The following is a 26971-nucleotide window of genomic DNA, read 5'->3' as shown; positions in this document are numbered from 1 at the left end:
ATATATATATTTTTATTAGTAGGCGCTTTTAAAAAAAAATCAAAATGCAAACATTTTAGGGCTGCCCAGCAAAAACGTTGCTTTAAATTTCAAAAGCTTTAGCCCTGCATTTTAGCTACTCACCTATTGAAAACCTTTTTAGGTATAAAGGATTTCTCTTTAAGGCTTTGAACCTGTCATTTGAACTGCTGGATCACTTTCTCTTGTGCTGAAATTCAAAATTCAGGAAAAATGTATTCTGAATGGCAAGGTAACAAACCGACTTATTTATCATGTAACAGAAATTACTTATACATTCTTAGATTTCTTTCTAATTTTTTTGTGTCACAATTGTATGAACATTTTTAGTGCATGGAAGACTAAGCCCTTGTACACACAATCAGAGATTTCGACGACCAAATCCGTTGGAGTTATTCCGATGGATTCATTCTGGACGAGGTCCGGAAGTGATGTTGCATACACACGGTCGGACCAAGTTGTCAGAATTGCCGGTTGCCTAGAACGCGGTGACGTAAGCCGCGTACGGCGGGCCTAGAAAAGGGAAGTTCAGCACCACATCCGGCACCCTTTGGTCTCCTTCTGCTAATCTTGTGTGTATCGCGTGTTAGTAGAAGTTTGGTGAGAGATGATTCGCGCTTTTCAGATTAGTGATTCAGATCGCAACTGCCCTTCAGTTTCTGCTTGTCTTTGCGTATCTGATAATCAGTGCGTGCAGTCAGTAAGTATTTGTTTCTCATTGTGGACTATATCTTGGTATAGTACACTTTGATATGCATTTCTTATTGTCTGCTTGCTTCTGCTATTCAGTTCGTTCTTTCAGGCATTGCTGTTTATCGGTGCTTTCTGTTGTCCGTTCTGACCAGCCGACCGTTCTGAAACCATGTTTCGTCTACGTACTCGTCGTAGAGTTTGTGCTGTGCAGGGGCTTCGTGTTAGGGTTCTTACTTTGACACAAGCCCGGTCCATGAACAGGGAGGGGAGGCGTTTGTGGACCAAGAATTGGTTGCGCCAGCGTGACCAGTTCTCGCACATGCCTTTGCTCCGTGAGATTTGGGAGAATAATCCTGATGATTTCAGGAATTATCTCCGGATGACGGACCCTGTTTTTCACCGTCTGCTGGCTTTGCTGACCCCTTATATCACCAGGCAGGATACCTGCATGCAGCAAGCCATCACTCCGGAGCAGAGGCTCATCGCCACGTTGCGCTACTTGGCGACAGGGAGAAGCCTTCAGGACCTCAAGTTCTCTACAGGCATCTCCCCCCAGGCTCTGGGGATCATTATTCAAGAGACCTGTTCTGCCATCATTCAGGTCCTGCAGAAGGACTATATGAAGCTAAGTTTTATCCTTTAACATCACATTCTATGTATTTCATGATTGCTAATGTCTTGCATTTCTTTCCTCATTCCCTAATAACCATCATTGCAATATGCTCTAATTCATATACTCTGCCCCTTTGTCCTCATGCATATTTTTTTTTTTTTTAAATGTATATTTATTGAAAAAAAGGATTTTTGTACAACAGATGAATTCGTACATATTGATACAAATAAGCAAGATTGATAATGTAACATCATCAAAGAAAACCGCCGCAGGCGGGAAATAGACTGTCAACATTTCAATACAGCACGTCAAAAGGTAAGAAGAAAAGGACCCACCACGAATCTACCAATAAAGATACGTAGATAGACCAAGAGTATATTTGTCATTGTGGGAGGGGTCGTGGAGTATAAATCCTAAGGTCAAACCTGAGAAAAACATTCCCGAGAGTAAATAGCCAAAAAATTAAGGTGTTGTCTCAGGGTTAAACGTGGAATTGTCCCACTTGTCCCATATTTTAGAAAACTTGGGTAGAGAATCTTGTACCAACGCAGTCATACGTTCCGTCCTGCGTATGTATGCAATAGCAGAGATTAGTTGCGGTTGGGACGGAGGGGAGGTGGACAACCAAAGAGTAGGAATCGCTCTCTTGGCAGCTAGGAGTAAATAGGCTGTCAATTTCTTGGCGTGTTTAGATAACGCCGCGATAGGCAGGCCTAACAAGTAGTGTTTAGGGTCTAATGGAATATCTACCTCCAAAACAGATTGTAGTAGGGATTGGACCATAGACCAAAAAGGCACAATCAAAGGGCAGCTCCAGAAAATATGGTAATGGGTGCCCTCATCTCGTAGGCATCTCCAACACAACTTAGATACGGAATGATCATATTTATGTAACATTTCAGGGGTTTTGTACCAAAACATTAGTATCTTATAGGCCGTCTCTCTCTGCTCCACACATCTGGAGACTCTAGAAGTAGAGGTCCAGATGTCCTGCCATTGAGAAATGGTTAAGGGGGATGGTAAAATTGTAGCCCATCTTCTCATGTAGAGATGTGTATTTGTGGTGTGGAGGACACTATATATAGAGGATATAAGTCCTTTCTGGCATGGGCCTTGTGAGCACAAAGTTTCAAAGGTGTTAGGGTTGGCCAGAGTCAGGTCAGGAGATCTAGAGTGGAAATAATGTTTAAATTGAATGTAAGAAAAAGAGAGTCGATCTGGAATGTCATATTTATCCTGAAGCTCAGGAAAGGATTGGAATTTGCGAGATACCGGATGCTCCAGATGGCGGAGTTGGAAGACGCCAGACCTATACCAAGGAAACATATTCTTCACCGAGAGGCTGTCAGGCACGTCTGGGTTAAAAATGACATTCAACAGGGGTGAGCATGGAGAAGAGAGAGAGAACCGTTTGTGACACTGTTTCCATATGGAGAGAGTAAAAAGCATCGGTCCCAGGCATATGCGCCTAAGCTGAGCCATAGAGGAGGTCAGATCAGACCATAGCATGGAGCATGGATGGACAGGGGTGACCACACTCATTTCTAGCTCTGACCATCTACTGGTAGCAAAATATGACGACCAGGAGACAGCCGCCAGAAGGTGCGATGCATAGTAATACTTCACGATATCGGGGGCTCCCAGTCCTCCATGAGATCGTGGAGCAAAAACCACTGTTTGGGCTATCCTATGTAACTTATTCCCCCATATAAATTTAGCAAAGGCTCGTTGAATATTCCTAAGCTGAGGCATGGAGATAGCAACTGGTAATGTTTCAAAAAGATATAAAAACTTAGGGAGTATGGCCATTTTCAATACGTTAATCCTGCCCAGGAGAGATAGGGGGCATGACAACCAACTTCTGAGTAGGCTATGCGTTTCCGCTATTAAAGATATATAGTTAGCTTCATAGAGGGAGCTGTACTTGGCGGTCAGGTTAATGCCGAGGTATTTGAGAGAAACGGGGCACCAACGGTAGGGGTACGTGGATTCCAAGGAAGCTTGAAGCATGGGGGGAATATGAATAGGGAGCGCTTCGGTTTTAGTCGTATTAACCTTATAACCCGAGAGCCTACCGAAGGAATCTAAAAGAGTGTGAAGTTTGGGAAGGGAGGTTAGGGGTTTCGTCAGTGTGAGGAGTATGTCGTCCGCAAAAAGAGACAGCTTGTATTCTTTCAGTCTGAGGGAGATTCCACTTATGTCCGAATCCACCCGTATAGCTGCAGCCAAGGGTTCTAAGCATAGTATAAACAACAAGGGGGATAGGGGGCATCCTTGTCTGGTACCATTACTATGTGTGAATAGCGGGGATCTGTAAGATGCCAGTTGGACTTGGGATGTGGGAGACGAGTATAAGGCTTGCAGGGCAGATAGGAAAGAACCAGAAAGGCCAAAGCGCTGGAGCGTAGCAAACATGTAGGGCCATCCCAGCCTGTCAAAGACTTTTTGTGCGTCTAAACTCAAAACAATAGCCGGGCGAGACATTTTATCGAGTAAATCTATGAGGTCAATGGTACGCCTGGTGTTGTCCCCAGCCCGTCTGCCCAGTACAAATCCCACCTGGTCATTATGAACCAGGGCAGGAATCAATAAGGAAAGCCTATTAGCTAAGATTTTGGTGAAAATTTTATAGTCGGAGTTAAGTAAGGCTATGGATCTGTAATTATCTGGTAGAGTAGGGGATTTACCCGGTTTCGGGATAACTGTGATATGTGCGTGGAGAAACTGAGAATGCGGAATAATGCCCTTCTGTAGGGAGGTAAAAAGATTAAGCAGATGGGGGCTCAGTGTCGGGAGAAAAGTTTTATAATAAACATAAGGAAGCCCGTCAGGACCCGGGGATTTATGGGACGGAAGGTCTTTTACAACCGCAGCCAGCTCTTCTGGTGTAACGGGAGCATTCAGGGTGTCCACTTGTGGGGAAGACAACACTGGTAATTTTAAGAAAGCGCAGAAATCATCAAAGCTATCTTGGGAGAATTCATGGTTAGGGTCAGAGGCTAGGCAGTTATATAATTTTTTGTAGAAAGTACCAAATACTTTAGACATCGTCAAGGGGCAGTAAGTCGGAGTGCCGTCCGGCTGTAGCAGGAGGTCAGGATAGGAGTGAAATGGACGGGGCTTGAGCTTGTTCACCAACATCCTATGAGGCTTGTTGGCAAATTCATAGAACCTCTGTTTAGCCCAAAGCAGAGCTTTAGAACACTTGTGCATATCTAAGGATTTTAACCGTTCGTGGAGAGAGGTCACTGTGCGAAGACGCTGCACCGATGGGGAGGACACAAGCAGAGCTTCAGCTTTTTGCAATTGCGAAAGGAGGTCTAGTCTCTGCGCAGCCGAGTCTCGCTTAAGGCGGGAGCCAGCCGAAATACACAATCCTCTAAAAACGGCCTTGTGGGCCTCCCAAAGGGTGGACACGTCCCGCACCGACCCTTCGTTAAGTTGAAAAAATTCGGCTAAACCGTGGGATAAATGGGTTTCGGTAACCGGATCACGGAGGAGAAACTCGTTGAATCTCCAGTGGCAGGTCTTAGGTGTAGAGAGGGTGAGGACGAGGTCAAGCTGGACCGATGCATGATCAGACCACGTTATGGGATTTAACTCCGAGGCCACTGCCGACGTTAGAAGAGGCGCCGAAACAAAGATGTAGTCCAATCTAGAGTACATCTTGTGTGGGGGTGAGTAGAAGGAGAATTGCCGACGTGTAGGATGTTTAATCCTCCAGGTGTCTAAAAAGTTATGAGATCGAATGAGCTTGCGAAACGCAGTAGATTGACGTTCCGTTTTTAAGGAGGGATTGTCTGAAAACAGGGTCTGCCTATCCTTCCTAGCAGACATGGCCATATTAAAGTCCCCGCCAAGGATCATGAATGGCTGGGCATAGGTGCCCAGGCTGTCCAAGACCTCAGTAAGGAAGTGAATCTGGCCTGAGTTGGGAGCATAAACATTGATAATAGTAAGAGAACGAGATAAGTAGTCACAGTCCAGGAGGATGTATCTGCCCTGTGGATCAATAAATGAGGACTTAACCCGTAGCGGGCATGTCTTTTTAATCAGTATTGCCACCCCTGCTTTACCAGAGGGGTCAGAGGCCATATAAGAGACCAGAAAATGTTTGGCTGCAAATTTAAGAGATCCCCCTGGGCGAAAGTGAGTCTCCTGGACTAGGACCACATCTGCGTTGGAGGACCTGAACTCCCTCAAAGCCAACCAGCGCTTATGGATTGAGTTCAGGCCCTTAACATTGTAAGTAAGTACCCTCAAAGCCATCGTATAGAAATCAGGGAAAGCTTAAGATACCCGTAATATACATACAAAAAACGGACATAACCATACCAACCAGGAAGATACTGGGACTCGCGGTGTGTCCTAGAAGTGAAAGGCAAATGAAGACATATAATAACAACAATGTGATTATAAAGCGTAGAAAAGTGCATCCAAATCGAACAAAAAATGAAAAAAAGGCCGAAAAATAGGCCTAAAAAATAGAAAAAAAAAACATTACTAATAGAAAAAAGGCCTGGGGGGTAAAAACCACCCAGGAGTCCACAGCCGTTGTCCCATATTTTAGAAAACTTGGGTAGAGAATCTTGTACCAACGCAGTCATACGTTCCATCCTGCGTATGTATGCAATAGCAGAGATTAGCTGCGGTTGGGACGGAGGGGAGGTGGACAACCAAAGAGTAGGAATCGCTCTCTTGGCAGCTAGGAGTATATAGGCTGTCAATTTCTTGGCGTGTTTAGATAACGCCGCGATAGGCAGGCCTAACAAGTAGTGTTTAGGGTCTAATGGAATATCTACCTCCAAAACAGATTGTAGTAGGGATTGGACCATAGACCAAAAAGGCACAATCAAAGGGCAGCTCCAGAAAATATGGTAATGGGTGCCCTCATCTCGTAGGCATCTCCAACACAACTTAGATACGGAATGATCATATTTATGTAACATTTCAGGGGTTTTGTACCAAAACATTAGTATCTTATAGGCCGTCTCTCTCTGCTCCACACATCTGGAGACTCTAGAAGTAGAGGTCCAGATGTCCTGCCATTGAGAAATGGTTAAGGGGGATGGTAAAATTGTAGCCCATCTTCTCATGTAGAGATGTGTATTTGTGGTGTGGAAGACACTATATATAGAGGATATAAGTCCTTTCTGGCATGGGCCTTGTGAGCACAAAGTTTCAAAGGTGTTAGGGTTGGCCAGAGTCAGGTCAGGAGATCTAGAGTGGAAATAATGTTTAAATTGAATGTAAGAAAAAGAGAGTCGATCTGGAATGTCATATTTATCCTGAAGCTCAGGAAAGGATTGGAATTTGCGAGATACCGGATGCTCCAGATGGCGGAGTTGGAAGACGCCAGACCTATACCAAGGAAACATATTCTTCACCGAGAGGCTGTCAGGCACGTCTGGGTTAAAAATGACATTCAACAGGGGTGAGCATGGAGAAGAGAGAGAGAACCGTTTGTGACACTGTTTCCATATGGAGAGAGTAAAAAGCATCGGTCCCAGGCATATGCGCCTAAGCTGAGCCATAGAGGAGGTCAGATCAGACCATAGCATGGAGCATGGATGGACAGGGGTGACCACACTCATTTCTAGCTCTGACCATCTACTGGTAGCAAAATATGACGACCAGGAGACAGCCGCCAGAAGGTGCGATGCATAGTAATACTTCACGATATCGGGGGCTCCCAGTCCTCCATGAGATCGTGGAGCAAAAACCACTGTTTGGGCTATCCTATGTAACTTATTCCCCCATATAAATTTAGCAAAGGCTCGTTGAATATTCCTAAGCTGAGGCATGGAGATAGCAACTGGTAATGTTTCAAAAAGATATAAAAACTTAGGGAGTATGGCCCAGGAGAGATAGGGGGCATGACAACCAACTTCTGAGTAGGCTATGCGTTTCCGCTATTAAAGATATATAGTTAGCTTCATAGAGGGAGCTGTACTTGGCGGTCAGGTTAATGCCGAGGTATTTGAGAGAAACGGGGCACCAACGGTAGGGGTACGTGGATTCCAAGGAAGCTTGAAGCGTGGGGGGAATATGAATAGGGAGAACATACAGAACACAGGAACTTACAAAGTTCAACTTTGAAAAGTGAAGACAATATCAGACATGAGTATGTACAAACTGGGCTGATATCGCCTTCATCACATGGGGTGTCACCCCTGGAAAATCCAAATTTGGAAGATACACACGGTGTGTCAACATGTGCTATCTCCCATCATGGGGGATCAATGTACATGTTTTGGGCCTGCAACCCCTTCATCTCAGCCACTTTCCACAAAACACGTACATTGATTCCCCATGATGGGAGATAGCGCATGTTGACACACTCTGTGCATCTTCCAAATTTGGATTTTCTAAAAATACAAAAGTTGTGGTTTAAAATACAAAAACTAAAACCCTAGCTAGTTTGGGCTGTTTCACACTCTCCCCAAAACATCATGATGTTCTTCATTTTATTTTTAACATCATTGATGTTTTGCTGTATATTTTCCAAATCCCGATTGCACCCCATTATCTCCCCAATCAGGATCTGGGCACTTTCACTGGTAAAATGAGATTCTTCTTCCACATCACCTACAAAACAAATAAAAAAACACACCATGTATTAAAAATATGGTGATATACATTGATGAGCTTACCGGAAGCTGTGTTCTCCAACACTCACCTGTTGTGGTGACAATTTGTCCAACTTCAACGATCTCTCCTTCCTCCTCCTCCTGCTCCTCTGCTTCTGGTTTTTGAATTTTGCCTTCTTTGGGAGGGGTGTGGTCCCTGGTGTCCTCATACTTGCCGAGTCTTCTCTCCCCTATGAGAATGTAAAACAAGAATAATTAGCACACAGAGGGCAGAATTAGGAATATGAAACATTGCTTGGAAGTGTTGTACAATTGTTTTTTTTGTCCGAGCTCCAAGGTGATAACATTATTATGGACACTTTGTTAAGCTGGAATACTTACCTGCAGAACGATGTTTCTTACGAACAAATGAAACCATGAACTTGAAAGTGGCCATTTTAAACTGCACAACATGAAATCAAAGCACATGGAGCAGTATGCAAGCAAGAATAATGATATGAACACACGAAAACGACTTACTTTTTTGAAGAACACGCTCGATCCTTCTGTACTGATCGTGCTCCCTCAGTTTCAGGTCTGACCAGCGTTTTCTCAGTTGATCCTTGGATCGTCGTACCCCAAAATTCTTATGAAGACTCTTCACAACTTTAGTCATGATCTTGGCCTTTCTGATATTTGGGTTTGGGTAAGGTCCATACTTCCCATCATAGTCGGTTCTGTTCAATATGTCCACCATCTCCAACATCTCTCCAAAAGACATATTTGAGGCCTTAAATCTTCTTTTCCTGGATCGGGACGTTTTAGGCTCCGGGCTTTCCTCACCCACCTCCTCGTTAGTGGAACTGTGATTGCGCACCTGCGTTCTCTCCGCCATGTGCTCTCCCCACTGCGCCAAAAGCGAAGGGGCGGGGAATAGTCTAGAAAGAACATCAGGGGCAGGCGGAGTTTCACGCATGCGCACTATATATAAAACGCAACAATCTGGGAACAGAGTGAGGTGCGGACGCGACGATCGTGCAAACGAAGGTAAGATTTTGAACTTGGTCCATCACTAGACTAGACTGCTTCTATCTAGGCAGATGTTGGGACAAGATTAGGAGGTTTTTTCATGGCATTATTAGTAATTTAGGGTTTGTCTTGTGTTGTGTCTTGCAGAGAAGATGGATCCATTTCAAAACCCCAATTTTATGGGTCTATTCCTAGAACTGTACAGGGAGATGTCCTGCCTGTGGCAGATCAACAACCAGTTTTATTACGACAGAAGAAAGAGGAAGGCAGCGCTGGAGAAACTTCTTTCTTTGGTGCGGATCATGGTCCCCACGGCAGACATGGCCTATGTGACTAGGAAAATTGATGTAATGAAGAGTATATATCTCAGGGAGAGAAAGAAGCACCTGGAGTACTTGAGATCAGGAGATCCAGATGCCGTTTATTACCCCAGGATGTTTTAGTTTCCAGAGGCTGCATTTCCTGGTAGACCAGGGGGTACCCAGGCCACCACTCTCCAGTCTTCCTTCAAGGCTTCCAATGTCCAACCTGGGCCTTCCAGGCAGCAACATGTGGTGGGGCCCAGCTTGAGACAGGTATTGCATTGTTGAACATATTTCTTGTGGTACATTTAATGATGTTAACTAGATGTTCTTATTGATCAGTAAGTTGTGATTTAACAAAGTGGTTTACATATCAATAGACAGTAGTGACCAAAAATGATTGGGACGAGAATGAAATATTCTGAGCTCAGAATTATAGTCTGTTCTATTTGGTAACATTCAATTTGCAAAAGTCATGAGCTAAAAATGGTGTGATTGATGAGCAAAAAACTAAAACTATGTCCCATTTTCATACACAGGAAGACCAACGCCCTCCTTCTCTTCCTCCTGCAACACCTACAGGAGCCCAGCCACAGCCTCAAAGGATGCCTGGAGGGAAGTGCCTTAGAAAGACGAGAGAGTGATGGCCTGGGCTCAGTCTGATCTGCCAGAAGATGCAGCCTCTTGAAGAACCACATCCTGGGGACATAGATGGCATCTGATTTTCCTGATCTCTAGGACTTCTGGACCAGGCTTCTCTCCCTGAGATATGTACTCCTCAGGCCACCAATTTTTCTTTTTCTAATTTGTTCATGTCTGCCCTGGGGGCCAAAGGCTGCACCAAAGTAACAAGTTTCTCCAGCGCTGCCTTCCTCTTTTTATTTTATTGAGACCTAAATAAAGGTTTTTTTGTTTGAAGAAATACTTGCGTATGTGTTTTCCTTCCAAAAGGCCAGTTTATTTGTGAGCAGGCAGGTACATTTCCAAAAAAAAGTGAAATGAATAACAAGGGGTACCAACACTAAACAACCTACTGTAGATTAAAAAAGAAAATCTAAAAAAGATACTAATGTTGTTGTGGTAAGTTTACACACAAAACACACCCCAAAAAATGTAAAGATGAGCAAACTGTCAAAAAAGGAGATGTTTATGAAAAAAAAAATGCAGCCAAAAAAGAATAAACAAAAACTAAAATTGTGTAGATATGACGAATTCAAAAATTGTATTGCCGAAATGAGTAAAAAAGAGTCAGGAAATACATTCGGGAGAAGTGTGTGTGACTATGAGCATCAAAAGAAGTTCCTTCTTGCAGCATTGTAAAGAACAAGAGAATGCGCTTCATGAAAGAATTTTTAACATTGCAGCGTGACGAATGTGCTATATCGATTAGGAGCAGTAGTTTTACCTGAGCGAGCGCTTCCGTGTCGGAATTTGAATGTGAGCATGCGTGGCACCTTGTCTGTAGGAGTAGGCTACAGATGATCGGAGTATGTCCGACCGGAGCATTTTTTCGGAAAATATTTCCGGCAAGTTGGAAAAGTTGGTCCGACGGAAACAGTCCGATGCAGACCACACACAGTCGGAATATCCGGCAAAATGCTCCGATCGGACACATTCCGACAGAATCTCCGACCGTGTGTACAAGGGCTAAGGAAGTGTATCTCTAGATACAACATGGGCATTGGGCACATTTGGGAGGGGGATCCCTTATATAGTCAGCTGTGGGCTATTTTTAAATGGAATGACGGATGTTGTCCTGAAGAGCTTTCGCCAGCTAACCTTCTACTTAAAGGGACTCTGCTCTCTGCTAAGCTGAAGACCACTGTTTGTTGCAAGGCTTGACTTCATTATAGCTTTTTCAAAAATACCTAAGTCCTCAAGTATACATAGTTCTTGTTTTTGGAGTATCCCACCTCCTACCCTCAACCCCACCCAAGTTCTCCAAAAATAAAAAAAAACACCCCTAGACTGGGGCAAAGCCTGTGGGGAAGTGGGAAAGACCTGGACAGCAAGCCTGTGGCTCCTACAGGAGTAGTGCTACATATAAATAAATCAATTAACTGTGGAAATGCTGAAGCTTTTTAAAAACATAGGTTCATCACTTTACATAGACAGTCACTGCTGCATTATCAGCAGAATACTGATGCAATGATTTGACAGATCATAACAGGCAAATGTTAGAAAAAAATTAAAAGGTTTAGGGGAATGGCAGCCGAATGTACAGGTAAAGTAAGGCCAGCCATACATGGTTCGAATTCCGAAATAATTTTCTTTTGAAAAACTTTTCAAAGAATTTTCGTTCAAATTTTGCACCACAGCAATGGCCAATTTTTTGTGCCGCCATCAAATTTGAGTAATTGTGCATGTTGGTATTTGTTTTGAAATACGAGTGATTTTATAATCAATGATGGGAGAAACGTGTGAAAAATGTAATTGAAAAAGAAATGTGCATGAGCACAAGAATAGAAAATTCCTGTAAAAAAAAGAAAATTTCCAGCCATGAAAATCCTTTTCTGTAGCAACATGAGCTGAAATTAAAGGATTGGTTGTTCGAATTTCGAAATCAATGGTGGCACCATCAGATCACAAAATTTCAGATTTTTACAATTTTTTAACACTGGGAAAAGTTACAGTGGATGAATCTTGGGCTAATTTCCACTAATTTGGTTTACTATATAGGTTGAATGTTCAACAAAACAGTTTTTGGTCAACATCAGGCCAAATGACCATGGAATCATGAATAAATATACCCCTTTGTCTTTGTTTGCAATTGTAACAGATAGTTTGTTTACAGTGCAGTATATGGATTTAATTAATTGTAGTCACAACTCTACATAGACATTTTAAAGTTTTGAGTGTCAAAGTTTTTGATCACTTCATATTAAAACATTGTCATATTTCTGAATCACTACTTGTGACTTATGCCAAAACATTATTTTTTTTTTTCAGTAAGATATATTTGAAATTTGTCACTAATGCCACAGTTCTATTGATCCTCATTGTTCAACAAACGCATTGGCCCACTTGCTTTTGTCCAAGTACATCATCAGTTCCATTTAGTTCTTAAAAATTGTTTAGTTCCAGTCCCAGTTCATGTGCTGTCTCCAGCTGACTCAAGTACCAACTTTCACATCACTTGCGAGGATCTAGAGTAATTTTTCTTTGCCGTTCATCCTGCCCTTTTCTGCGATATCGCTCTGTATCACATCAAAGCTTCTAGCTGCACTAGTACAAGTAACTGATAATATGAACCATCTTCCTTTCTGTTCATTTAAAAAAATATATTTTGCTAAATGCTAATAAAGTTAGGACAACACTATATTGGAAACACAAAATGCAGTTGACAATTTTATATTGGAGCATGAACTGCCTCAAAGGAATCCCCGTCCACTGCAATAGGGAGAGGTTAAGTTTTGCTGATAATCTATCTAATCTAATCTATCCTCTACGAAGCTCAGGAAATATTACATAATCTATTCTAAATTTTTAAATTTATACCATAGATAAAACACTTCATACCTTAATTCTTGAGTTTTTGATGCATGTGGAAACTTTAAATGCTGAAAGATAGTTTTTTTTTTGGCAGTTGAGGCTCTTCTGCCACCTCATCTCCATATAACATTTGACAAGCGTTCAGTCAATAGGAACAGAAAGTTCTGAAAATGTGTACAGAGTTTAGAAAATCCACCTAGCCTTGATTATGCACACAATAGTTTTTTTCTACTAACAAATGAATAAGAAAGCACAGCTCTCCCTATACTATCTTTGTGGAAGCAGCTCTTCACAAAACAAGAAATTACAGATAAACAGGAAACCATAGCAAATTATAAACAAATATTTTGAAGTTCTTTTACAAGTAACATAGGGAAAGTCGCCCTCCTGAGTAACTATCTAGCATCTCTTGTCTCTGATACAAGAAGAAGAATGATCATCAACTGTTCCTTCAAAATCTCACTTGTAATTTCTAAACACTAACTAAATTAAAACAAATGACTCCAAACAAGATGATGCTTTAAAGAGGTTGTAAACCTCTGCAAAAAAAAAAAAAGACCCTGCAAGACAAAGGCATCATGAGCTAATATACATTGCATAATAGCTCATTATAAAGTACTTGCTTTAAAAAAAAGCTGTTGCATCTTTCCCAGAGCTTCTTCCGGGTTCGTGGGCTCTGGCGTTGTGATTGGCCGAAGCCGCGGTGATGTAATTCCCGCGCATGCATGCGGGAGCTGCCGTTCACGGCACCAGCTCGGAAGGAATGGCTCATGTGGGCCGTTCCTTCAGAGCGCATGCACCAGTGATGTCATTGGCTGCATGCACTGGAGGTAGCTCCTAAACTGTACAGGTTTAGGAGATATTTTCAATACCTATAGGCAAACCTTATTATAGGCTTACCTATAGATAAAAGTCTGCAGAGGAAGTTTACTTCCTCTTTTAGGATACTACTATTTGGCAAAAATACAAATATTTATTGGAGCAGAGATCCAGTGTCTTTATAATGAAACTTTTAGTATTAGCCTTTCTTTGTGTCACTAAATATTTATTTGTCCGGCAAACAGTAGAGGCTATTTATTTCCTGTCTTCTATTGCCTGCTGCCAAACAAAGCTGAGATATATTGCTATAAAGTGTTTAATGCAGTCCACCAACAGTAATCATCCCTAAACCTCAAAGCTATTCTAAGAGCTATGTAAAACAGCCATTAATGGTTTCCAACATGTTTTTTTTTTCAGATGCAGACATTAATGTATTTGTCTTTCTTTTAACAAGAAATCTAAAGTTACAATTGGCATATGACTAATGTAAGCATACACATTTAAGCTCTGACTTTGCAAGCATAGATAACTATAGCTCTTGCATTCGTCCACGTAGAATAATTAAACACAGCTGTTACAACACTATAGGACAGCACACACATGGAGGCCGAGTCATTTATGGGCCCCTTGACTGAGCATGATGCATCATATAGGGAATCCAGGGGTTCAAAGGAGTGCTATGGAATGGAAAGGTTCAGAGTCACAGTGATAGCAGTCCAAGGTACAGCTAGGGTTAATTCACTGGGGCCATCGGCAGCAATTCAGAACAGCTAGAGGATAAGTCCAGGAAGACATGCTGCAGAGATCTGGGAACAGTGGAAGCAAACAGCAACAGGATATAGCAAGGGTTAAATTCAGAGCCACAGGGCAGAGATTCTGGCACAACAACATATCCCAGGAAGTGGGAAAATGACAGCAACATCTGGAGAGTGTTGAAAAAAAATCTTAGGAAAGGTGGAGGTCTTGTGTGGTCTAGCTTCAACTCAGGTTCACACAGGTAGCACAGGAGGGGGGACACAGGGGACTGGTAGGCTGCTTTATATTACAACCCTACTCAATGCTACAGGTACACAAATAAAACCCACACCAAAGTATGTAAACAAAAATACCTGAAAAAAATCTATGTAGTATATAGCTACAAGCAGTCGTATTTAAAACAGAACCCCTAAAGTACAACAAAGGTACTGTAAGTCTAATCCTACTTGAATACAGCACTTAAAGTGGTAGTGAAGGAGTTTCAGCCATTTTTACCTACAATTAGGTTTACCTGTAGGTAAAATGAATATCTCCTAAATGTGCACCGTGATGGAGCAGCAGTCCATGACATCCCTGTCGCCCGCACTCTGAAGGAACGGCATACTGTGCCGTTCATTCAGAGGTCTGTGCCGTAAACAGTGACTCCCATGTGCATGCATGGAGTGACCTCATTGTGGCTTGGCCAGTCAGACAGCCGGAGTCTGCAAACCCGAAAGGAAGGCCACATAAAAATGGAAGCCCTGTCAGTGGTGAGCTGGAGGGTTTGTGTTAAGATAAGTCTCTAATAATGTGCTAGTATGCTATGCATACTCGTACATTATGACATTGTCTTGCATACTAGTACATTATGACATTGTCTTGCATGGTACAATTTTTATGTGTTTACAAAGTTTTATACGGCGTTAATACAGTGTAACACAAATCAAACATAAATATGAACAAACAAAGCACTCCAGCACCTTTCAAACTATCAGCGATAGTAAAAGAATAGAATAGTAAAAAATATAGAAAGTGTCCTTACAGTGTACAAAATCACTGCTCAATCCTCTTCTAAGGCTTAAAAAAAAAATCAGAATGTTCTGTGAAACCTTTGATCAATCTCAATCAAAGCAAGTGAAAACACAAAAAAAGTGTCCTTTCAGTGTGCAAAGTCCATGATGTATCTTCTTCTGAGGGTTGAATGTCAGACAGTTGTGTGAAACATCTAATCAACTCTATGTGGGTCACCAAGTGCATACTGTCTGTTGGACACACACACTTACCAATTTAATTGTCCAATAATTTAAAGTTGGGCAGCAACAGCATGATACACATAAGGAGATGCCTCTCTGCTCTTCACAGAACTCCAGATGATTATAAATGCCAAAAAGCAATAATAAAACTCCTCATAGCATAATTCCATATAAACAAACAAATCCTTTTATTAAAAAGCATATACACTCACATTAAAATAATAAAATGAATCTCATAGCAAGCCACAGTATCTCTCTCTTTGCAGCAGCAGCCGGCTTCCAGTATTACAGACAGCTGAGGCACGCACACACACACTGCTTGGCTCCATTAACATACACAGGTGGACTGGCTTCACTACTGACATGTTTTATTGAGATGACTTCTTCCAAGGGTAAATCAGGCCAAGTGTGTGTTCAGACTTATATTTCTGTTGATTGACTCACTACCTCTGCTGGAGGTTTATTCCAAGCATCAATTAACCTTTCAGTAACATAATACTTTCAAAGATTCGTTCTGAACTTTCTTCTAGTTAGTTTGAGGTCATATCACTGCGTTCTTACACATTGTATACCATTCAGACTAACAAATACAAATTGGGCATGGTACATGGATTATGGCCCAAGAAAAAACAGTTAGTATATTCCAGGACACAGTGCAGAAATCTGATCTGACTTGGGAACCATGGGTCAGTTACATACAAAGGTCCATGTAACCTTTACTGATTCCCTTCTCGTCCCAGGGTCTGTTGTCCCTCCTGTCTGGCTGTCTCTCTTCTTATTTTTATTTGCTCTCTCCTTTCCTTAGCTATTCTGTGTTCTGTGTTTCAAAATATTTTACCTTTGTTGACTCCAATAGATTATAGAAGGTTTTTTACAAGGGTCTTCCACATGTTAGATGTGACAAATGGAGCCCCACTATATAGGAGGCTTCCCTTCTAGCTACCATTTCAGTATATTAGCTATATCTTTTGGGAAATGCTTATTGTACAGCCTGGAAGACCACCCTCCCTCTCCATCTATCATTGGTTATACCATGCCTATTGAATTACTTGTAAGTTATTATGTTTGTCTTTTTTTTTTTTATGGTTTTGACACCATAATTGTAAACTTTGTTCTTTCATACTGAAAATCAGTGGCGGCTGGTGCTCAAAATTTCTGGGGGGTGCAAACAAACTGAAAAATGCAAAAAAAAAAAACATCAATTGCAGCCTTACTGTGCCATCAATTGCAGCCACTGTGCCCCATCAAACGCAGCCACTGTGTCATCATCTGCAGCCACTGTGTCATCAATGGCAGCCACTGTGCCATCAAATGCAGCCACTGTGCCCATCAAACGCAGCCACTGTGCCCATCAAACGCAGCCACTGTACCCGTATAATGCAGCCGCTGTGCCCATCAATTGCAGCCACTGTGCCATCAAATGCAGCCACTGTGCCCGTTAAATGCAGCCACTGTGCCCATAAAATGCAGCCACTGTGCCCATCAATTGCAGTGCCTGTGCCCATCATATGCAGCCTCTGTGCCCATCATATGCAGCTTGTGCCCATCATATGTAGCCTGTGTGACCATCAAGTGCAGCACCGGTACCCATCATATGTAGCCTGTGTGCCTATCATATGTAGCTTGTGTGCCCATCATATGTAGCCTCTGTGCCCATCTATGTAGCCTCTGTGGCCATCTATGTAGCCTGTGTGACCATCATATGCAGCCTGTGTGCCTATCTTATGCAGCCTCTGTGACCCTCCTCTCGTCGTCTGACCGGCACACACTTACCCCGTCTTGGTGGCAGGTGATGGCGGAAAGCAGTGAGACATGCAGCAGATGACAGTGGCAAGCTCCTGTGTCCTACACGGCTCTCTGTCCTTTCCCATTCCTCTGCTCTCTTCCATTCCATTAGGCATCCAATTGGGATGCCTGTGCCTTCAGGCAATCAAGTGACAGGTTCTGCGCCTCCTAATTGGCTGAGAGGCGGTTCAGTGTTAGCAAAGAAAATATTAATTTGCTTTGCTAACCCACCTGAGTGAACTGTGAGCGCAATGCTTTGCGCTCACAGTTCATCTTTTTTGAAGCCTATTAGAGGGGGGGGGGGGGGCACACCACCACTGCTGAAAATTTAAATAAACGTGTTGAAAAAAAAATTGGGCATGGTAGAAAAACCTTTTATACTGAATACAAAAAAATAAGGTTAATAAGATTTGTTATACAGTAAAAAACTAAGTGAAAAAATACACACTCAACAAGCTATGGTTAGCTGCAGATAATCTATTAGAATTTAGGAATTTTTGTCTAATAGTCTATGATTCTGGCCTGAGTGAAATACTGCAGCTCTATGTCTCTATGAGTTCTATGTTTTCCTGGAAACTCACCTTATAAAACATCAGTCCTCTAATTGGGGTGTCTGACCCAGCCAGATCCATGTATTCCCCCGGTAAACTTTTTATGGCCCATCAAAGGCCATCCTTATAGTGGGTTAGTTCAGAATGATTTAACAAGACCCTGGGATTTATGAGCTTAGATTAATTTGCAATTGTGAGGCTTCTGAAACATGATCAGAGTTGAGTATGCTGTATGTCCAAGCGGTTTTAGGTATAACACAAGCTTAGTAAATTTCAGCTTAAAGTGAGAATAAATAAACTCTTAGCTTCCTCCCAGCAGTAGCTGTTCCCAGTCTCCTTCAAATTTCCAAAGTCCTTTTTTTTCCTTCTGTGATTCGACTTCCTGTTAGAGGGTTGCTAAGTTTGTTTTACATGGTCCCACTGTATGTAGAAACATTGCCATCCTGTTTTGCTTGCTCCCAAGATGGACTAGAGACTATGGATTAGGAACAATGAAATTTGCAGTGTGCATACAGCAGTGAAGGGTGTTACAAGGAGGAAGAAAAACAAATTTTGTGAAAATAAATTACAGGGTCTTTAAATTGTGGTTTGGATAAATTATTTTTGGAGAACAATGGTATTATTTAATGTCACTATACGTTACCTCCATTATGTACTACACGAACTAGGTAAATATACGATAGGGATCTTTATGGTTTTGGTTTGTGAACAGTTTTTCAACATTTTGCACAAAATTCACAACCTTTTAGTCTTATAGTTTTTAGTAGTAGTTTATTTCGAACATGTAAAAAATATAAACATAAAGAAAAAATAGCAAAGTAATCTTAAACTCCGTTCACATCTCCGTGTTCTGAATCGTGGGAGGAATCGCCGAGATTCTACCTGGGATGTGCAATAGCAGCAAATCGCGGGACACCCGTGCGTTCCCCCTGCGTTGCCCGTAAATTTTGATAGCACCCCAAACGCGGCACGATATTCATGCGATTCATCGGATGACAATCGTAGTAAAATTGCGATACATCTATTGCCCAAAAGAAGTACATGAACTTTATTTGGGTAGTAAAAGAAGTACATGAACTTTATTTGGGTAGTAAAAGAAGTACATGAGCTTCTTTTGGGCCTCGCTGAGTGGGTGGATGACAGGTCTATCTTTGCTCACTGTGCAGGGACGGACCTGTCAGAGCCCTGCTGTTCTCTATGGGAAGATCAGATGAAAACGGACAGCATGTCCGTTTTCATACAATCCACTGGACAGATGTCGAATGTATCTTCATTAATCTGTTTTGAGCTAATCTTGTCAGATCGAATAGCAGGTGGATGTCAGCGGACACATCTCTGCTGACATCCACCTGCCCATACAAGTCAATGGGTGGCCCCCACGGATCTGCCTGAAAAACGGACAGGCTGGTCTTTGCGGTCCAGTTATGTGAAAGGGGCAATACAGTAATAGTCAGATACAAAAAAAACAAAAAACTAACGTAAAACTGTAAACAGAACAAAATAATTTTATTTACATAAAGGAGTAGGAAGAAATACCAGCTTATTTAATCCCACCCTTCACCATAATTAATATTAAATTATCTAGCTTCCCATCAGTAAAAAGGTGTACAATTAATAATTCTAATACAGTATATTATACTAATTACTAATAAGCTGGTATACAATCATACATACATACAGCACATACAGTATATGCATAAATAAATATATACATATACAGTACATACACACATATGCACATACACACCCAGACAAAACTAAAAATAAGCCGACAGTAAACACGCAGTAATAATTCAAACCCCTGCATTCTTGTACCTTCAAAATCATCTCTTTATACCTTTTTTTTAAAAGTGGTTTATACTTGGAAATCTCTTAAACTCTACATTGAAACTGTTCCTCCGTTTCACTCCACAAACGGAAATACAAAAACCTTTTCTAGTTGTATGCACTGTCAAAGTTTTGAAATCAAATGTTCCCCCAACATTATAGCCCCTCTCCCTTTCCATTAATACTTTTTTTTTTGTTTAAAGCGAGAGTCCGCCGGGACTTTTTTTTTTTTAAAAGCCAGCAGCTACAAATACTGCAGCTGCTGACTTTTAAAATAGTGACACTTACCTGTCCAGCGCGCCCACGATGTCGGCACCCGAAGCCGATCTCTAGATCATCTCTCGGGTCCTGCTGCCGCCATCTTGGGTATGGGAATCAGGAAACGGAGCCTTTCGGCTTCATTTCCCGGTTCCCTACTGCGCATGCGCGAGTCGCGCTGCGCAATAAGGACGGTCCCCGCTGCCTCTGGGATCTGTGTGTTTCCCAGCAGGCAGCGGGGCACTTGCGGAAAGGGGCGGGCACTTGCGGAAAGGGGCGTAATCTACGCCCCTTTCCGCAGAGAGCTATCCCAGAAGTGGGTGCAGATACCTGTACTGTACAGGTATCTGCACCCCCCTCCCCCCTGAAAGGTGCCAATTGTGGCGCCGGAGGGGGGGAGGGTTCCGATGAGCGGAAGATCCACTTTAGGGTGGACCTCCGCTTTAATTCGTTTTTATTGAAAGAAAAAGAATGTAACATACATTGCATAGTATGCAGGTATTAGAACATACTCATAACATATTTACAAGCTTCAAAACATACAAAAATTAGAATATGTAGATGTCATAGCATGTCTTAGGCACATCAGTGTTCGGGCAGGTAGCTCCGAGACTTATTTTGTTTCTGGTTGACAGCATGGTTTGTCGAGGAGCTACCTGGTGTAAGGTAAGAGCTGGCAGGAGGTAAATGTGCTTACCGCAGCCAGCATAGGGGGGAAGGGAAGAGAAAAAGAGGAAGGAGAAGAGAAGAAGGAGAAGATAAAAGAGAGAGAAAAGAAAAGAAAGTAAGCCAAGAAGAGAGCCACCGGTACAAATTCACAATGTCACATTACGGATCATGTGTGTACATTATTTCATCAGGTACTGGTAGTCAGGGCCATCATGCACATTTCCCGAGACTATGGCCCATTACCTTTCCCTAGTCAGGCGTTCCATAGTTTCCAATGTTGTTCAAATGTACGAACATGTCCTTGTCTACATGCCAGTATACGCTCAAATGCGTAGTTATATTGTACCATATTAACCACTTCAAGGACACTAGGAGCCTGGTTTGTTTTCCACTTTCTAGTGATAAGTAATTTGGCTGCTAAGAGGATATGGGTTACTATTTTACGACAATCAGGTGGAAATTGTTCTATACCGATGTTAAGAATGGCTAGGGCAGCTGTAGGAGAGGTGAGGATACTAGTTATATCTGAGATGACACCAAACAACTTGTTCCAAAAGCTCTTCAGGTGTTTGCAGGTCCAGAAAATGTGCATGATCTGTCCCACTCCTCCGCACTCCCTCCAGCATAGTGGGGACTGCGATGGGAGAAACTTGGACAATCTATAAGGGGTGAGATACCACCGCAAAGTAATTTTATGGGATAGTTCCCACTGATTAGCACACTTTGAGGCCTGATACACCGATTTTGAGGCTGCGACCCATTGGGCTCTGGTAAACGAGGACCCCAACTCCGACTCCCATTTTAAGTGTGGAGTAGCTTTTTGAAAAACAAGTTTGTTTTGTAAAAAGTTGTAAAACAGTGAAGTTCCCTTTGCTTTGGGATGTTCTGCATTCGTGAGGTATTGCCAACCAGGGCCAAATACTGGCAGTTTTGTCGAGCTCAAAGAAGTGATACAATGTAGGATGCGGATGTATTTATAGTGATCTGTGCTAGGTATGTCAAATTCTGCTTGGAGTGATTGGAATGTTTTAGGGGAGTTGTTTAGGAGTAGTTGATCTAAAGCTAAAATGCCTTGATCCCTCCATTTTTGAAGAGACAAGTTAGGGATTAGTAGCTCTAAAACCTCTGTCGGGGTTGAGATAAGGTGTTGTTGCATCGGAGGTGGGCTAGTCGATATAAAGCTTTTCCAGGCTTCCAAAGAAGCCTGGATGGAGAGAAGCGGTTTGTTAATCAGGCCGGGTTTCCATGAATCGACTATAAGTAGGTTTACCAGGGCCGAGGTGGAAGTAGCTGCTAATTCAATATTGGTCCATCTATTGGTTACCTCTGGTCGGAACCAGCTTCTAAGTTGGGCCAGCTGTGAGGCTGTCCAGTAGTCTTTTAGGTCAACCATACCCATACCACCAGCAAATTTGTGTTTTAACAGTTGGGCATGGGAACTTCTAGGTTTCATGCCTTTCCATATCTGGGCCCTCATCAACCTGTTGAGCGCCATGAAATGCGAACGTTTGGGGAGAATAGGCAATGTTCTGCACATGTATAGGATTTGTGGAAGTGTAAACATTTTAAAAGCCGCAAGGCGGCCCATCCAAGAAAGTTCATATCTGGTGGAACTTTGGATTTCTCTGGAAAGTTTTTTAATCAGGGAGGAATAGTTAAGTTCAGCTAATTGAGTAACATCGGCAGTCAGTTGAATCCCTAAATAAGGGATCTCTCCTGCACTCCATGTGTAGGCAAAAGAGTTCTGCAAGCTTTTACATAAATCTGGTTCAACACCTATATTAAGGATAAGTGATTTGTTACAGTTAACTTTGTAGTAAGAGATTCTACTAAAGGTAGTAAGAAGTTGGTGTGTTGCGGCTAGGGACATTTTTGGTTCTGTCAGAAATATTATTATGTCGTCCGCGAACAAGTTTATAACATGGGAGTCAGAGTCCAGGTTGAAGCCTGTAATCTCGGGCGTAGATCTTATAGCCTGTGCCAAGGGTTCTATCAACAGATTGAAGATACTTGGGGATAACGGGCAGCCCTGGCGGGTTCCATTTGTAATTGGGAAAGGGGAGGACAACGTGTTGGATGTGTAGACCCGTGCCGAAGGAGCGGAGTACAGCGCCAGTATGGCCGTCAAGATAGAACCTTTAAAACCAAACTTTTCGAGCGTAGCTCTCATATAACCCCAGTGGATACGGCCGAATGCCTTCTCTGCATCCAAAGAGAGGAGCAGAGAAGGCACCCGACCGGACCCAGCATATTGTATCAAATTAATGACTCTTCTAGTTGCTTTAGAGGCTTGGCGCCCTTCAGAAAACCCGTTTGATCAGGGTCAATGAGGGTGGGTAATATAGACGATAACCTATGTGCGATGATTTTTGCATATAACTTGACATCGGTATTCAGCAAGGATACAGGCCTGTAGTTGGCTGGACAGGCTGGGTCCTTGCCAGGTTTAGGGATGGTTACAACATGAGCCTGTAGCATTTCTGCTGGAAAGGAGGCCGAGGCTGCAGCCGCCGCAAACACCGGAGAGAGATTCGCACTGAGTGTCTCATAAAACTGTTTATAGTAATCATTCGATAGACCATCAGGTCCTGGGGACTTCCCTAAGGGTAGTGACTTAATTGCTTTGGAAATTTCTGAAGGGGAGATTGGAGCATTCAGATCCAGTAATTGGTCGTTAGTCAGTTCAGGAAGTTGGAGAGAGGACAGAAAAGACAATATCTCCTCTGGCCTTGGCTGCACAGTCTCAGGGTCTTCTCTTAAGTTATATAGCTTACTATAGTAAGCCGCAAAGGCATTGGCAATGCCCTTCGGGTCTAATGTTTTGGTGTTTGAGCAGGGGTCTATTAGATGCTCTATTTTGGATTGTAATTTCTTGGCTTTCAATCTACGTGCTAGGAATTTACCTGCTTTGTTACCTGAGGAGTAGTTGGTCAGTTTGAGGGCTTTAACGTGTTTGTCATGCTGTTCTAAAAGCATTGTTCTCAGTGTCGTACGAAGTTTAGATAATTTTGTAGCTAGGGGCGTGGAGGGATTAGATTTGTTATTGCCCTCCGTCGTGCAAATCTCTCTCAGAACCTCATCAAGCAGCTGAAGCCTCTGCCTCTTCATACGTGAACACATTTGAATAAAGATACCCCTGATAGAGGCCTTATAGGCACACCACAGCACGAAGGGATCTGATACAGATGGCGTCTTCAACCTGAAATATTCCTGGAGTTGTTTCTCAATGGTTGCCACTTGTTGTGGGGAGCTAAAAATCTGAGAGTTAACTCTCCAGAGGTATGCAGGGTTTGGAGTGTGCTCCTCAAGGATAGACACGGAGACAGGTGCGTGATCCGACCACGTAATGCCGTGAATACTGGAGGAGGACACCGCCTGTAATAAAACCCTATCCACCAGGATCATATCTAACCGTGAGTACGAGTTGTGGCACGCTGAGTGGAAGGTAAAGTCTCTTTCTTCAGCATGTTGGCAGCGCCACACATCATACACATCCTCTAAGTGAAATAGGGGTTGGAGTGCTTTAAGTGAACGTGGATGTTTCCCTGTAGTATCTACCTCTGGGTCGGCTGTCAGGTTAAAGTCCCCACAAATAATCAATGCCCCCTTTTTACATTTAGAAATTGTCGAGAACAACCTTCTTGCAAACTTATATTGACGTACATTTGGCGCATAAGCATTGACAAGTGTAAAAAGTCTACCATTGATATCACAAATGAGAATCAAAAATCTACCATCTGCATCCTGAATAGTGTCATGTAGTTTAAAGGCCACCGAGTTCTTAATGGCTATAAGGACTCCTTTCCGCTTACAGGAGGCCGAATCCGTGAAGACATGGGGAAATTTCTTTTGTGTGAACGTTGGGGAGGCTGAAGCCTGAAAATGAGTTTCCTGTATGCATACCAGATCGCTCCCCAACTTAAGGGCCTCTTTCCAAAGGGAGGCACATTTTGCCGGATGGTTGAGTCCTCGTACATTAAAAGATGTTTTAGTAATAGGCATGAGAGGGTGTAGAGTACCTTATTTTTGTTGCGAACCAAACTTGGGGACATGTAGATCTGAGACCTTCGAAACTTGTTGGTGTTGTGAGCGTCATTGTGCCAAGCTATGACCGTAGGACTGTGCGAGGCGACAGGTGATAGGAGGCTGAACATCCGGCTCAGGAAGCTAAAGAGGGAAAAAAAGGAAAGGAAAAAAAAAGAAACACAAAAAGAGAACTAAGTCTAAACTTTGTGGTAAAAAAGGAAGGAGCGACCTCAAAAGGGGTCTGATTGCAGGTATACTGCACAAGATCCATGTGGGAGGAAGGGATTCATGTGGAGAGGCTCCATTAAGCCGGGGGATGTTGCAGGAAAAGTAAGATCAAATTAGTGGACCAGAGGCGGCGGGGTCTCGATGGATTTGGTGTTTCCTCTTATGCGAGACCACTTGCCAATCATCTTGGGACTGCTGTGTGGAGTGTTGCTGTCGGGAAATCAGTAACTGTGCAGGGAGAATATCCCATTTACGGAGGAGAGCCAGCCCTTCTTCGAGTGTATTGACCACTGACAAAGTGTTATTTCTGGAGATGACCAGACGGGTAGGATAGCCCCAACGATATAAAATGTCATGGTTCCGCAAGGCTTTTGTGATTGTCAGGAGTGACTTGCTCTTCTGTAATGTGTATTGGGATAAGTCAGCAAACAGTTGGAGGTTTGAGAAACGTTCGGGCAGTTGTTCTTTTTTACGGAAACATGCCGCAAGCTGCTCTTTAATGTGAAAGAAGTGGACTCTCATTATCACGTCCCAGGGCACATCATCATGAATGAAAGAAGGCTTAGGCAGTCTATGTATCCTGTCAATGATTACTTCTGTGTCAGATACATTAGGGATAGCTGTGCAGATCAGATCACAAGCATATTGATTCAGTTGGCTCACTGAGACTGATTCAGGGACACCTCTGATCTTAAGGTTATTGCGTCTAGCGCGGTCCTCAAGGTCTGCGATTTTAGCAGTGAGCGATTTTATTTGGTCATCCCGGTCGTTATGAGCGTCAATAAGCATGCTGTGTGAAGAAGCAAATTCGCCCATTTTGCTTTCTATATGATCCACTCTGTTACCTAGATCAGTCACAGCAGCTTGAACTTTAGCCACACATTGTAAAATGTCAGTATTAAGAGAAGCTCGCAGCGAGGATATCTTTTAACACTGTTTCTGAGACAGGCTGGTTCAAGGCAGGGAAGGTGTGGAATGAGTCAGGCAGGTCAGTGAGAGTTAGTGCAGGGTTGCGTTCAGGGCTTACCTCTGCCTGTATAGAGTCATCCAACAACCTGGGCTTGCTCTTGGCTGGGCTCTGGGAGAGTGGAGTTGCAGGGCCCGGAGATCCTTGCCTCGGGCTAGGAGACTTCCCCGCGGATCCAGAGCTGGGATGCGCTGGGGACGACACGCTGGAGCCTCCCAGGGAAGATCCGCCGGCGCCATCTTGGCCGCGTGTGTGGCGGCGAGGGGGGAAGAAATGGGGGAGCTTCCCCGTACTGACTGTGTCTCGCCTCCTTCTTCCCATCCCGGGGTGATCACCGCAGCTGTCGGGTGGGGTATATGGCTTTGGGTCGCCGGTTTGTCTCCTCTGTCCGTGCTAATCCCCGGCTGTGTAGAGGAGCTACAGGCTCAGGCTTTCATTCAGCCGCGCGGTAGCCACGCCCCCACCCATTAATACTTTTTGAATATTTCCTGGTAGTACATTGTTTTTTGCTTTAAATATATATATATATATATATATATATATATATATATATATATATATATATATATATATATTGTGGCAGCACGCAGGTAAAGTCACCTGGTTGTATCCAGGATGGGAAATATGTGTGCCCTAGATTCAGGCTTTATGCAGACTTTTACAATTAGAGGGGAAGAGTTAATGAGCCCAGCTGAAGTAAGTGGGCTCATTAAGACCTCTACAAAAAACCCCAGCATGCTTAGGGAGATGCTCCATCCTGGAACCAGTTTTGTGTTGTATAGACTGGGGAGTGTGATATCTGTTCTGTTCTGTGCGGTGAGTTAACGCCTGTGTGGCAAACCTCTACAACAGAGACAGGGACTGGTGCAGCACAAGGCTGCACTCAGTTGTTAGACAGGGAATCTAAGTGTGTAGTTAGAGGTCAAGCTGACCAGGATTTATTTTCATGTTTTATTTTTGTTTGGCTGTTATATGTATCACTGCATGTAGCATAAATAAACCGGATCTTTTGTTTTTTTGCACCTACAACGCTGTCTGCTGTGCCTGATTTTGTGTTGTGAACCCATCCAGGGGGTCACACACACCCGCTGCCGAGCTAACCCCTCACAGTTGGTGGAGAATTTTGGCAGTTTTTTT

The sequence above is a fragment of the Lithobates pipiens genome, unplaced genomic scaffold (genome assembly GCF_037356315.1).
Source record: "Lithobates pipiens isolate NorthernLeopardFrog02 unplaced genomic scaffold, aLitPip1_a1.2 Scaffold_3, whole genome shotgun sequence".
Lineage (NCBI taxonomy): Eukaryota > Metazoa > Chordata > Amphibia > Anura > Ranidae > Lithobates > Lithobates pipiens.
The sequence above is the reverse complement of the archived record's forward strand: the minus strand, read 5'-3'. Positions refer to the sequence as shown.